Here is a 15500-nt window from a genome sequence, read left to right as displayed (position 1 = left end):
GTTTATGAAGGAAATGCAAGTTGACATTTTCCCATTTCCAAGACATATACTAATAACATGTTTCCATGTAACATCCCATATGTTACTCAGCTCTGTTCTCATTTCATAGATCACCATACATCAATAGTTATATAGTGATTATCACAATTTTAATATCGGGTATCTCCTATTTTGGTTTGACTCACACTGCTTCCTTGGAGCTGGTCAAAAAACAGTCAAATGACCTTCCAGGGGCAATGCACAATATGGAATGCTTTATGAATTTGTGTGCCATCCTTAGGCAGCAGCCATGTTTATGCTTATCTGCTCTGTATTGATCCAGTTTTAAAGCACATGCTGCTGAAGCAAGTACAAAGCCCTGTTTTATACATGGATATTCATGAGTCATAGATGGCTCTGTTACATCCAAATCACCTGCTTGAGATTCAGAGAATTTTTGAATGGCTTCCTGTGAGGTAGAACTTTAAAATATATTTAAAACTTAAGGTAGATATGCAAGTAGCCTGGGAGATTTTTGTTCTTGTAGAAATGAATTACTTGAGGGGCCAACTGCAAGTTGGTTCCCACTGCTCTGTGGACAGTTAACATGGAACCTTCTGCTGTCTAACCAAAGCTGCTGCACAGGATATAAAAAAGTCTGAAGATACAAATCTGATAGCAAAAGGGAAAGGGAGCTCTCATCTCTTCCTGCAACATTATTTGAACATCTGACTGGTGGGAACAATCTCAACTAATACTTCTTAGAGAAAAGACCAACAGGGGTCTCAAAGGATAACTTACCATGAAGGCCTAGGCTAAGTCTAGCTAAGATGTGGGCCCCAAATAATGTTTTTAGTGTAGGGGAAGCATCAGTTTGCTGACTATTTGTGTGTGTAAAGCTAGGAGGCCTGGCTCCCAGAGCAGGGTGCTGGGAAATACATAAAACTAATAAACACCATAGCTTTGAATTCTATGTAGGAATCACCATGGAAACTGAGGGGTCTGAATCAGTGAATGCATCCTGGTGGCAAAGGTCAATCATTATCAGATTGCAGGACCAGTTACAATGGCATCAGTACAGCAAGTGAATCCCTGGAAACAACAGAATAATTAGAATGGCCTTTTTCCCCCTTCTGACTTGTCAAGAAAGATTTCCTTCCTTGGACTTAGAAAACACCTTAGCTTCTTGGAAAATTCAAAGAAGGAAGACACAGGAGATAGTCCCAGGTGACAATAAAAGATTTTCTGCTAAATTGAACATTTCAAGACCCAGTAACTCATTAGAAAAGTCAGGCTAGGCATGGTGGCTAGCAGTTTGAGAGGCGAGGCAGAAGGACTACTTATGCTCAGGAGTTCAAGACCAGCCTAGGCAACATAGGGAGACCTTGCCTCTACAAAAAAAAAAAAGAAAGAAAGAAAGAAAAAAAACAAAGATGTGGCTCTATTTTTATCAGATGCATGGGGATTATACTTAGAATAAAATGAACCACATTGAGATCCCCTTTATAGGAATAAAGGTCTTAAAAGTCCTGAAAGAATCTTGCATTCTACTTCTAACTGATCCTACCTTCTGCTTGATTTCTAGCTAAAAAGTGGACTAACTCTTGCTATTTCAAACTACCTGAACCAAACTATGAACTCTCACCTAATGTATAAGATTCAATGGTTGCAATTATTTTAAACATCAATTTAGTATTAACTGGCCTTTTAATATAAACACCTTGTCAAACCATGAAAAACAGCATAATCTTCTGCATCTCATACACACATATCTTGAGTAAAGACATTAATATTTTGCTGAAGAAAAATATTGACAATACCTGATAAGCCACAATGTACAGGAAGCACGAGGGCTGTTCTAAAATAACAAATAACTCCATTCAAGAACTTTAATAAAGTCATTACTAGGCAGCTAGTTTGATACATTTTATCAATTTAATATCCTGCCTGTCAGTGTAGACATGATAACCATTTACATGTACCAGCTTGTGTCTGTAAGCATCTTGGGTGCTCAAGTGTTCATCTTTGTAAATTATCGCCAAGGCTAAAAGGGACAACAAGGACGTCTCTTGTTCCCCTGGGGTGTGACACAATACAAGTTGCTAACTTACAGTCCCTTGATGGCCAAGAAACTGTGCTGAGGTCATTTATCTAAAGTAGGCACAGATTTAAATCAAGATTTCCCCATTGCTTTCCTAGTCTGATACACTGTAATTCATACCAGCTAGGAGACAGGTAAGAGCCATCTACAGCCTGAAAACAATAATAATAATAATGGCAATACTAGTAGTCATAAACTAAAAGCGCACACTTCAAAATTTAATAAAACTAATACAAAAACCTTTAGCTAATATAAGATTACAAGACCAAAAACATCACATCACAAATAACACTCTGTAAGAGAAAATGAATCCTACTCTAGTTCTTTATGTTGCTTAGTCCAATACTTGCTTTTCTACCTGATTATTTGTACTATTTTCATCATATGCCAATAATTATGTTAATTTTATTAATTTCTGACTTGAGTGACTCCACTCTAGAACACTCAGGTTTTTATTTTAAACAAGAACTACTGTACTATCTCAGCCTATCAACAGCATGTACATTTGCTTGGTTTTTCACTAAAAGTTCCACCATTTGCTGTCTCTTGTAAATTACAGCAAATAAAAGTGGTGTTCCTGTCCTATAAAACAGCAAGGAAAAAAAATTGACAAAATTACAAATTTCTCAAATGAACTAAAAATCTTCTCTAAGATGTTTGAACTTCAACATACAATAGAAAGGAAGTAAATAAAAAGCAGTGCCTTCCTTCTCACTACTCTGCTTTCTGATGTGCTGCTCTCTGCCTTGCAAACACCCCTCCTCTGCCTCCCCGCATTAACTGTGGTCATCGCCAGAACTCCATTCAAACATACCAGTCCCAAGAAGCCTTGCTTTGATCACAGCACTTAGCATGGTATACTGTCATCACTTCATTGTTCCCCACGGAAATCAAGAGCTTCTTGAGGGTCAGGCCTGTATCTTTTATCTCCACAGCCCCCAAAACCTAAAGCATAGTAGCAAATATTTTAAGTTTTTTACATAAATTAATGATCTAAATTATTATCTCTAGAGCAGTGTTTCTTAAACTATATTCCAAAGAATATTTGCTTGTTGTACCCCAAGAGAAAGATTCCATGACAATCTGCATATGAGAAGTATTACAAAACTGTATTTTAAAACCAATAATCAAGAAATCTCTTGAACTTTACCTAATACCCATTTGGCAATACTTTTTGTGGCAAATATTAACATTTAAGGAATTAAGATTTTCAGAGATAGTTTCTAGAGCTTCCCAATACAGTTGGAGGTTTCCTCTGGGTGGTACAAACTTGATTGATTCACTTCTATCAATGATGTTAGGATCCCAGATGTCAATGTCAGGCACTCCTGCTCCAAATGAGCCACTAAGGAAATGAGCTCTGAATTAAAAGTGACTGGCTTCAAATGTTCATATTTTCCATATTATTATACAGTCTGTGGGTTTCTTTTAATACAAGAGAACAGGTTTTTAACTGTTATAAAGCTTAGTATGTTCTGTATGAGAGAGACGGTTAAAAAATTTAAAAATAATTATTAAAAAAAACCAAAGCTCAGTAAGAAACTATATTCTCAATTGCAATGGTAATGCTGGGACCCTAATGCAACTCTATCTTTTAAATCCATTTTTACTGGTTTCCATTTAAATGGCTATTTAAAATTATTTTTTATTTTAGGCTAAATATAAAGCAAATACAAATATAATGGCTTATCAATAAAAGTTCTCTTACTGGCCGGGCGCGGTGGCTCAAGCCTGTAATCCCAGCACTTTGGGAGGCCGAGGCAGGTGGATCACGAGGTCAAGAGATCGAGACCATCCTGGTCAACATAGTGAAACCCCGTCTCTACTAAAAATACTAAAAATTAGCTGGGCATGGTGGCGCGTGCCTGTAATCCCAGCTACTCACGAGGCTGAGGCAGGAGAATTGCCTGAACCCAGGAGGCGGAGGTTGCGGTGAGCCGAGATCGCGCCATTGCACTCCAGCCTGGGTAACACAAGAGCGAAACTCCGTCTCAAAAAAAAAAAAAAAAAAAAGTTCTCTTACTGATCCCTATGGGTTATTTCTAGCATAATGAAAGTCAGTAAGTCACTTGCATTTTTAAAGAAGATTGCTGAGGAGAAAGATATAATGCCTGCAATATTCCTAAACTATCCAACTATAACCAGGAATAACCTAAAAAAAACTTCTAGGCATTTGTATAGGAAGATGCTTATTTGTGGTATAAAGAGTTTTAAACTAAATTCTAAAATTCAACCCCATAACTGAGGGATTTATATAATCTATAGACTATATGTTATAAACAAATACACACTGACTTAAAAGCCTTGAAATCTTTATCAAAATATACTACAACATAAGAGTTGTAAAATACAAGGACAAAGGAAGGTGATCTGAGTAAGGAAAGTACTGATGTGGGCCCAGTAGCAAACTGCAGAATATATGCCTTTTATAAAGGAGCTGCCTCTGCACAGTAGGCCAACAGTGATGGAAACTCAGGGGATACCATATTTGATTTTTTAGGACAAGTCTGAAGTCCAGATTTCTGCGTAAGTCTTGTAAATTTTACATGTCGACTCAATGTATAGAGGCAAACAAATCTGTGCACATTTAGAATATAGCCCTTTTATTTTTATATTTGCTATGAATGTGTAACTAAATGGTTGTATATAATCCAAGTATTTGCATGTAAAATATTTTCTTTCTCTAGTATTGTATGTTTTACCAAAAAATCAGGCCCTCATATATAATAAAAATTGCTATTAAGACTCACAGTACCCACTTTAATATTTTTCCAACATGTATTCATTTACAATCTATTTGTATACAATTTTCCCAGATTGTTAGCCAAATAGATAGTTTATATGACTGCCAAAACGAAATTATTAAAATAATTTCTATGGAAATTCTTTTAATCAAAAGAATTTTGATGTATATCAAATTTATATCAGCTTCATGGATTTCAGTGTGTAAAGCTGACATCCTGGTTATATTAAAGATCTATAAACTTAACAGACATACTGTGATAGTTCATAATACAACTTGAACTAAAAAAAAATTTAGGATTGGCTATGTTTTAATTGAGAAAACCCAACTTGTAATGAGTATTTGTTGACACATAATCACCTGTATGGTGACAAAGGGACATGTAATCAATAAAGAGTCAGCCTCTTCTCATTGAAAGATTACTTACAAGCAAATTTTTAAAGACTCTCTGAATGGCAGTGAATGATTAATGGTTGGAAAAAAAGGTGTCATTCTGTAAGCCGAAAGATACTGCCAATAATGTTCCCTTTCACTTCCCAGTCACAGACAGAGAAAGGCAGCTAAATCAGGCTAATCTTACTGAAAGGAGAACTTTGAAGAAAGTAGCACCTAGCAAATGCCAACTCTTCTAGAGATTTTTTTTACATTTTTTGAGATACAGAAATGTATATATTGCACTTATCTATTCTGGGGTTCTTAAACAGGAGTGTATCCAAACCTAGAGGTTTTCTTGGTTTGGTTTGGTTTGGTTTGGTTTTTTTGCTGTTATTATGGTTAGAGATAAGAGTCTCACTATGTTGCTCAAGCTGGACTCAAACTCTTAGGCTCAAGCTGGGACTAAAGGAACATGCCACTGTGCCCAGCTTCAAGAAAACACTTTAAAACATACACATTCAAGCCTTATTAGATCTATTACATCAAAAACTTCACGGGAAAGCCTAAGATTTTAGATTTTTAACAAAATTTGCTCAAGTCACTATAATACACAATTCTGAGAATTAGTGCAGCAGGCAATCGCTTCAGTCTCATCCCTCACCCACATGGCTAATTCCCTTTATCAGTTGTAGATGTGGCCAAAAAAAAAGAGAAAAGAGTAAGAGATAGAGTCATTTATTAAATCTACATTTAATTTTCATGGATATGAGTAGAATAGGGACAAATAAACTCAAAATCCAACTTTATTTTGCTATTAATAAGCTCCTTATCTCCCACCTTTCCATCAAGACATTCTCGATTTGAAAGGAAAGTTTAGACTCTTAGATCTAAGTGGCTGTTGCTGCCTGGATGGGTAACAAGTCAGTTAATAATTTGTTTCATCTTCTGCTGAAGTGTTTCTCATTTCGTCACCACGTATTCACTGCCTATACGGTTTCCTCAGAGTCCTCCTAAAATTAATCTCTAGGCAAGTCTCAACTCACTCTCTTTTTCAAATCAAAATTTATTGGTCCCAAAGCTAAAGAGCACCTTGTCTCAACACATAAACTGGAAAAACAACAAACTAAAAAAACCCTCTTCTTGGCATTTTCCCTTATTTCCTAATTTCCAAGTGACCTGCGTACTCCTGATGGCTCTCCTTTTCCCTTCCCATTTTTCACTCTTAAGCCTCACCACTGAGATGATACATCTGCTTTTTAGAAAATTGTCACAGCAGCAAGATGTGCATTTATTCTAAGTCGCTGTAGTTTTGTTTGAGTTTTAAGATAAAGCCTAATTTCAGGGCATATTTTCTTTCCTGTGGTGTTTTACATTAATTAGGGGAAAAAAAAACCTGCATTTAAAAAAATTGAAAACGTTTTACCTTTAAGAAATTCACAAATATTTTCCAAAGTGTATTTAAAAAAGTTATGCCCTTTATTGGCTTCTTTCAAGGTATCACTATTTAAAATACAATTTTAAACAATTAAGTTACTTCAGAATAACTTAATTTGCTTGCATTCATCGAATGCTTGAGCTTCCAAATACAAAAAATTGACCCTTACCTAAGTCAAGGTTAAAACAAATCTTTTGCAAAGAAAGTTGATTGATCTATACCTTGTCCATTGCTTCAATATTTGCATCACAAGAAAGCAGTTTTTCTGCCAGTAACATACTCTCATTATACTCAGCATAATGGAGAGCAGTGATGCCAAAGATATCCTTAAGGTGTGGGTTGGTGCCATGTTTCAACAGAATGATGGCCCAAGTCTCTTCCTGGCAATGTACAGCCTGTCCATATTAGATAAAGAAATAGATTGTAAATTCTAAGAATTCAAAATACACATTCCACAGGTTTCACCAACTAGTTATATTTAAATAAGATAAATTTATTTTAATTATATATATATAAATCAAACCCATGTCATGCTGAAAGAGTTGGCTACTATATACCTGTATTAAAGTTGTTCTGTTTTGTTTGTCACAAATGTCAACCTGGCATTTTCTATCCCCAGGAGAATGACCACTTCCACACAGCCACTGGCACAGGCCAAATGCAGAGCAGTGGTACGAAAGTAAGAGGACCTTTTAGCAAAGTGTAGTGCAATATCTCAAAACATAGTCATTCATGTAATTGTAAACACTGAATAGCTTGTTTTTCCTCTTCCTTATTTTTCTTCAAGAAAGTACAATATGTATTAGCTCTTATTGCTTACTACCTTAATGAAAACAGCAGCCTATTTGACTAGAAAGAGCTCAGTCTTTGGATTCAGTTCAACTAGGGTTTCAGTCCTACTTTAAACTCTGTCAATTACCAGCTATTACTTAGCCTTTCTGTGCCTCAACTTCCTCATTAATAAAAACAACAATAATAGCTATCTCAGGACATCATGATGCTTAAATGAGAAACTATGTAAAGTATTTAAAATAGTTCCTACAGCAGCAACTCAAAATTGTTAGTTTTTTTTTTTTTTTTTTTTTTGAGACGGAGTTTCGCTCTTGTTACCCAGGCTGGAGTGCAATGGCGCGATCTCGGCTCACCGCATCCTCCGCCTCCTGAGTTCAGGCAATTCTCCTGCCTCAGCCTCCTGAGTAGCTGGGATTACAGGCACGCGCCACCATGCCCAGCTAATTTTTGTATTTTTAGTAGAGACGGGGTTTCACCATGTTGACCAGGATGGTCTCGATCTCTTGACCTCATGATCCACCCGCCTCGGCCTCCCAAAGTGCTGGGATTACAGGCTTGAGCCACTGCGCCCGGCCAATTGTTAGATTTTTGTTTTTTGAGACAAGGTCTCACTCTTGCCCAGGCTGGAGTGCAATGGTATAATCATACCTCACTGTAGCATGTAACTCCTGGACTCAAGCAATCCTCCATCCCCAGCCTCCTGAGTACCTGGGACTACAGATGTGCACCAGCATGCCCAGCTACTAATATAAAATTTTATGTAGAGTAAGGATCTCATTTTGTTGTTCAGGCTGGTCTCAAATTCCTGGCATCAAGCAATCTTTCCGCCTCAGCCTCTCAGAGTTCTGGGATTATTTCTATTATACTCCTAAATGAAAAATATTTTACTTAAGTAAAATAATACAATTATACCTACTTTGTAGGATGACTTAAAGAGTAGGTCACATTTTAACACCCCTGATATTTGAATGCCACTTATAAATCATGATTTATTACAACTATAATTGGTAGCATTTTAAAAATTATTGACATATATAATAATGGGGCATCATACAATCAATGAGTTTTACATTAAGTAGCATATGGTATACTCAGCAGGTCTAGGGCAGTTATAGGGATGTAACTCCCACTTAAATACATTTCAGTTCTTAAAGGTACTATGGGAAAAGAACACTGAAGTAACAGTAACACCTTTTTTAAACAAATTAATTCTTTGACTTTTCAAACAACTTGAAGCCAAAGCAAACTCATGATTCAAGTGAATAAGTATGGATCATTTTATTCAATACTTTATATTTAGAGAATATATGCAAATCAGACTTTTCAATGATTAATACTAGTGTTTAAGACTGATAAATTTTTGAAAGGGCAGTTACAGGGCCGGGCGCGGTGGCTCAGGCCTGTAATCCCAGCACTTTGGGAGGCCGAGGCGGGTGGACTACGAGGTCGAGAGATCGAGACCATCCTGGTCAACATGGTGAAACCCCGTCTCTACTAAAAATACAAAAAAAAAAAAAAAAAAAAAAACCAAAAAAAAACCTAGCTGGGCATGGTGGCGCATGCCTGTAATCCCAGCTACTCAGGAGGCTGAGGCAGGAGAATTGCCTGAACCCAGGAGGCGGAGGTTGCGGTGAGCCGAGATTGCGCCATTGCACTCCAGCCTGGGTAACAAGAGCGAAACTCTATCTCAAAAAAAAAAAAAAAAAAAAAAAAAAAAAAAAAAAAAAAAAGGGCAGTTACAGGTTATCTTCTACTATTTTCTAACTTCAGAAATTCTTCTGTTTGAAAGATGGGATATAAGGTTTAAATGAGATTAAGTATTAATATCCCCATTTCAAATCTCTCAGCTTGTGCAGACAGGTCAATAAACACAAAGTTTTTAAGGATGGAAGGGTCCTGAGAGATAGCAGTATATGTCTGCCCCATAATGGGTACTCAGGTTATGTTTGATGAATAAATTTAATTAAAGAATGGATAAATACAGATGGGAAGTTCAATATTTTAAAATAAACTCCTATAAAGCAGTAGTTTTACAATAGTAATCACTTATATTTTATTTTCAAAGAATGCAAGCAAAATGAAAGGATTAATCTATCATCGTTTGCATATATGAGATAACTCTACATGTAAGAAAAATATATGTACATAATAAAATATATACATAAAATCTGGAGAATAAAAATATTCCCTTTTTATTCTGAAGAGGCTAAAAGTTCAAAGATAATACAATAATAATAATGATGATGATAAATAGAAAGTGAGAGATTATTTTTATCTGGGGTAAGATTCATATTCCTCTTCCCAAGAATTATTCCTTTAACAATAAACTTTTACTAGAAGTGTTTTTACATGCTCACTGCAGCAATCACAGATAAGAACTTTACTTAAAATGCAAATGCCCAGAAATTAGAAATGTTAGATCATATTTTGTACACATTTTTTGTTAATACAAGACCATAGTATGTTTGTGTGTGTGTATAATCAAACTGATTCTTTTTTCCTTGCTGGCCATAACAAAATACATCTTCGCACACCAACATACTTTTGTATCCATTGTCACATATTATCCAATGGTCACATATTATTCCATCCTATGGCTGCAACAGAAATTTACTTATAGAATTCATTCTATCTGTTCTTTTTAAAATAAGTGCTGCAAAAACCAAAGTGCATGTATCCTACTTCCTAAGGGTATTTTAGTGTAATGAAATTGATGGGTAGAGTATATACATTTTTTAAATGCAGTATTTACCACCAAACTATCTATTTAAAAAGTCATCAACAACTTAAACTTTAAGCAGCAGTACAAAACATCCTCACACATATTGTGAACAGAAAACAGTTTCATTCCTCTTTTAAATTCTTATACCAGAAACGCAAAGGATTTTTTCCTATGTACATAAATAACTTGTAAATATGCAAAAAAGTTCTTTGACCACTTTTATTAGTTTTTATTTGATTTGAAAGAATTTCCTATAAAATGAAGATGCACTTTTCATCTAATGTGTATATATGTAGCTTTCCATCTAATTTGTATATGTAACTGACATTATATATGTAATATATGCTATGCATACCAGTAGTATACATATCACATGACATATAATGAATTCCCTGTAAAATGGAAACACACTTCTCATCTGAAATACTTTTCAAGTATGTTTTAATTTCTCTTTTTTTTTCTGATACACAGGCAGTTTTAATTTTTAGTTTGCTAAATCAACCTTCAGAATGCCTGCCTCTGAGGTCATTCTTAGGAAGGTCTTTGTCAACATAAAATATACCTGCAAAATAAGCATTTGTGTTTCCTTCTGATACTTTTCTCACTTGTATATATAAAAGTTTCAATCTGTGTTCCATCAGGCACTCATGTGTGTGATATAAAATTTCATTACTTTTCGCCGGGCGCGGTGGCTCAAGCCTGTGATCCCAGCACTTTGGGAGGCCGAGGCGGGTGGATCACGAGGTCAAGAGATCGAGACCATCCTGGTCAACATGGTGAAACCCCGTCTCTACTAAAAATAAAAAAAATTAGCTGGGCATGGTGGCGCGTGCCTATAATCCCAGCTACTCAGGAGGCTGAGGCAGGAGAATTGCCTGAGCCCAGGAGGCGGAAGTTGCGGTGAGCCGAGATCGCGCCATTGCACTCCAGCCTGGGTAACAAGAGCGAAACTCCGTCTCAAAAAAAAAAAAAAAAAATTTCATTAGTTTTCTTCAAAGAGCAGGCATTTTTTTCATTAATAATTCATCCTTTCCTATTCATATCTGTTAGCGTTATCAACCCTTACATATATCTTATGTCATCATTTCAGTTTCTGGATTTCCTATTTTGTTCCATGCATTTATCTGTATTTTCAGCTGTTAGTAAACAATTACAGAAATTAAGAGCACATTTTACTATCTAGAGAAGCCAGTATTTTTTCAGCCCATTATAAAATTATTTGAAATGTCATCACGATAGTAAAAGACAGCAGGTATCATGCAAAAATGTTAAAACCTTGATATTTTCATTCGGTTTATGTAAAACTGTTAAACACAGAAGGAGCTCACATTTTGAGAAAAATGTGTCTTCTCATTCAAGAACACAAAACCCATCTCCCACTTCCAAGTTTCCCCCTAAGACTCTTCAGTAAAGCGATCTACGTAAAACGGGCAGTTTTATCTGAGAAATTTTTGCCTACTGAAAATGACTGCCGGTATTTTTGATAGGGAAATTAGTTCTCTCAGTAGGGACCTCCTGCAATGCATAAAACGCCCCTGCCCCTGCCCCTGCCCCGCGCCGGCTCCGGAAGCTGCTCCAGACAAGCGCAGGCAGGTGGGGCTGCAGCTCGAGGCAGGCGTCGCGCGGCTCCGGGTTCTCCTGGGCTCGCCCGGGCTGACTGAGGGCCACATGCGCAGGATCGCAGGCGCGCATGTTACATCACAAACACAAGTTCCCGACGGAACATGATCGGTCCTTACATACAGCTCTCACAATGGAGGAGGCGGAGGCCCGTCTGACCCTGCGGCCGCCCCACTCCTCCTCACAGGGAGATCGGGTCTGGGTGGGCACTCCGCGGCTCTGGAGCGGTTTCGCGGATGGCCTGGCTTCGGCGCTGAGACTCTGGCCCCCGGTCTGCCTGGCAGGGTCTGCCTGGCAGGTGTCAGGGAGCGGGAGACGCATGGAAAGTCAGGGGTTGCTCCTTCCCCCACCGGCCCCCATTGCTGCCCATGCCGGTTGCGCAGTTTGCAGGTGCAGCTCTGGTACTGGCGCGGGATGGCGGAGCCTCCCTTGGGTGGCGTCAGGGTCGCGGACTGCACAGCCCATTTGAGCTGAGGGTCCGTTCCTCTTGGACACCTCTCGGGATCCCGGGCCCCTGCGCTGGGCGCTCTGCATCCACACCGATGAGACGGAGCGCCTGCTGGCGGAGTGGACTGCCTGACTTTGTCACCCAGGTGCCCGGCCTCGGGATTCCTGCTGCTGGAGGCGTGGGCCTGGTCTGGGATGTCCAGCCACTTGCTGCTCCCATGCCACGTCTAGGCTGCAGGGGTGACTCGGGCGCCAGCAGTGGATTGGGGGCCGGATACCTGATTTCCTCAGGGTCAAGTGCATCGCCTGCCCACCTGAGGGCCTGTTCTGCCTTGGCCTCCTCCAAGAGCGCAGGGGCCACCAGGAGGCAATTCAGGAATGCTTAAATTGAACCAAATATTCTTTCTCTCTCTTTGAGAAATAAGTGGTGATTTTGTTTTGTGTTGTGTTGTAGACTCAGCTACAGCACAAAACAAAGGTGATCCAGAGGTGAAGGTCCACAGCCAGTTCCTCTGTTGATTGATTACCTCCAGACATAAATGTTAGCACAACTGCTTTGCTTGTCACTTTTACCTCAACACTTACATATGCCTACAGAGCTGTTCAATCACAACTGTTGGATTTAGAATTATTTAATACACAATTATTTCATAATAATTTAATGCCCAAGCTATTTTCAATAGTTCACCATCTGCAATCCTGAATTACTCATTTTTTTCTGTTTACAAAACCATTGCCATAGTAAGATCAAAATCACAAAACTCACATTTCATTGGGTTAAAAAACATTAAAACATATTATACATAAAATATAAAATATATTTGTTTCATCATAAAAATTATGGGTTTGCAAAATTTTTATATGTTTAGCTACATTCGTATGATTATTTAACTTTGACCCCTCAAATCTTATGTCCTCACATTTCAAAACCAATCATGCCTTCCCAACAGTCCCACAAGTCTTATTTCAACATTAACTCAAAGGTCCACAGTCCATAGACTCATCTGTGAAAAGGCAAGTCCCTTCCACCTATGAAGCTGTAAAATCAAAAGCAGGCTAGTTACTTCCTTGATACAATGGGGATATAGGCATTCTGAAATATAGGTGTTCCAAATGTGAGAAATAAAGGTGTTACAGGTGCCATCTAAGACATAAATCCAATAGGGCAGTCAAATTATAAAGTTCCAAAAAAATCTCCTTTGACTCCAGGTCTCATATCCCTAACCCTAGCCCTAACCATAACCCATAACCCTTAACTTTAAGACTAACCATGAGCCCTAAGCTTAACCCTGCCCTAACCCTAACCATAACACTGACCCTAACCCTGACCCTCTAACCCTAACCCCTAAACCCTAACCTTAAACACAGTCCTAGCCCTAACCCTAACTTGCTGTAGGCCTAATTCTAACCCTAACTCCAGCCCTAATCCTAACCCTCACACTAACCCTAACCCTAAACCCAACCCTGACACCTAACCCTAAACCAACCCCAACCCTACCTCCAACCCTATTTCTAAACCTAACCCTATTCCTTACCCTAACCACTGCCCTAAACCCTAATCCCTAAACTGTAAACCTTAACACTAACCCTTAATCCTAATCCCTAAACTTATTCCAATTACCCTTAACTCTAAATCTAACCCAAGCTTAACCCTCAATCATGAACCCTGTTACCGTTACCCACTCTAATCCTTAAGTTAAACCTACTCTAATTTGTATGTAACCCTAATCCAAAATCTCACTAAAACTTTCATCCTAACCCTTCACTGCAATTCTGGCCTGTCAACCTAACCCTATTAGTCAGCCTAATCTCTCCCTCTAATCTCTACTATGGAGCTCTCAGCCAGCAACCTGAACCTCTTATCTTAGAGCCCTTATACCATAATCTTTAACTGGTAAACTCTTAGACTGTAAAGCTCTATGTCCTGATTTTGTAACATCCTCACACACTAACTCTGTAAATACTAACCGCAATCTAGACCCAATCCCACCCTGATCCATCCTACACAGTGTCAGGCCACTTCAAGGACTGAAATCTACAGATTTATAACCTCAGAAATGCAGATTTAGTAATCCTCAACAAAATAATAGTAAATTTAAACCAACAGCATTTTGAAAGGATCAAACACCATGAACATGATTTCTTTATCCCAGAAAATCAACGCTGGTTCCGCACATGAATGCCATTCGTGTAGCACACTGTATTATCAGGATGAATGGAAAACACCCCGTAGTTCTCTCGACTGATGCAGAAAGGGCTTCTGACAAAGTTCAACACCATGTCACAATAAAAAAACACTCACAAATCTAGAAATAGGACATTTCTTAAACGTGATAAAAAACAATTTTGTAAAACCAACAGTAAACATACTTAACTGTCATCACTGAAAGGTTTATTCCTAATAGAATAACAAGACACAGATACCTACTTTTACTCTTGTATTCATATTGGAAGATACAGGTAGGGCAATTATGCAAGAAAATAAAATAACAACTATTCAAGGATCAATTATCACCTGATCTCATACACAGAAATTCCTAAGGAATGTTTAAAAAATTATTAGAGAGAGTAAACAAATTGGGTAAACTTACAAGCATAATACCAATACAAAAGTCTATTTTATTTTATTATCTTTTTTTTTTTTTTTTTTTTTGAGATGGAGTTTTACTCTTGTCATCCAGGATGGAGTACAGTGCCACAATTTTGGCTCACTGCAACCTCCATTTCCCAGTTTCAAGCAATTCTCCTGCTTTAGGCTCCTGAGTAGCTGGGACTACAGGCATGCACCACCACACCCAGATAATTTTTGTATTTTTAGTAGAGACAGGTTTTGTCATGTTGCCCAGGCTGGTCTCATACTCCTGACCTCAAGTGATCTGCCCGCCTTGGCTTCCCAAAGTGCTGGTATTATAGGTGTGAGCCACCGCACTTGGCAGAAAAATCCATTTTATATGTATAAACTAGCAATGGATAATCTGAAAAGGAAATTATAAAAATTTCACTTTAAATAAGACCAATAACAATAATAAGAAATAAATGTAATCAAAGGGCAAGACTTAGATGGGAAAAATTATAAAACATTGCTTAAGGAAATTAAACAAAGCCCCCAAAAATGTAAAAACCCAAATAAATGTAAAAACATGTTACCTTCATAGATTTGAAGATGGTATTGGTAAAGTTTGACAAATTACATAAAGCAAACTACAGATTCAATGTTATTCCTATGAAAATCCCAAAGGCCTTGGGACAGAAATGGGAAAGCTGATCCTAATGTTCATACAGAATT

At 37.8% G+C, this 15500-nt stretch overlaps 1 non-coding gene across 1 annotated transcript; it reads right to left on the bottom strand.

Annotated features, from left to right (window-relative positions):
• Positions 1–239: 239 nt before the first annotated feature.
• LOC120362866 (U6 spliceosomal RNA) lies at positions 240–348 on the bottom strand. Its single transcript, XR_005578661.1, has one exon. It is a non-coding gene; the product is annotated as a U6 spliceosomal RNA (small nuclear RNA).
• Between the last annotated feature and the right edge of the window lie 15152 nt (positions 349–15500).

This window comes from Saimiri boliviensis, chromosome 14, assembly GCF_048565385.1.
Source record: "Saimiri boliviensis isolate mSaiBol1 chromosome 14, mSaiBol1.pri, whole genome shotgun sequence".
In the NCBI taxonomy this organism is placed as follows: domain Eukaryota; kingdom Metazoa; phylum Chordata; class Mammalia; order Primates; family Cebidae; genus Saimiri; species Saimiri boliviensis.
Note: the sequence above shows the minus strand (reverse complement) of the source record. Positions and strands in the feature narration are given on the sequence as shown.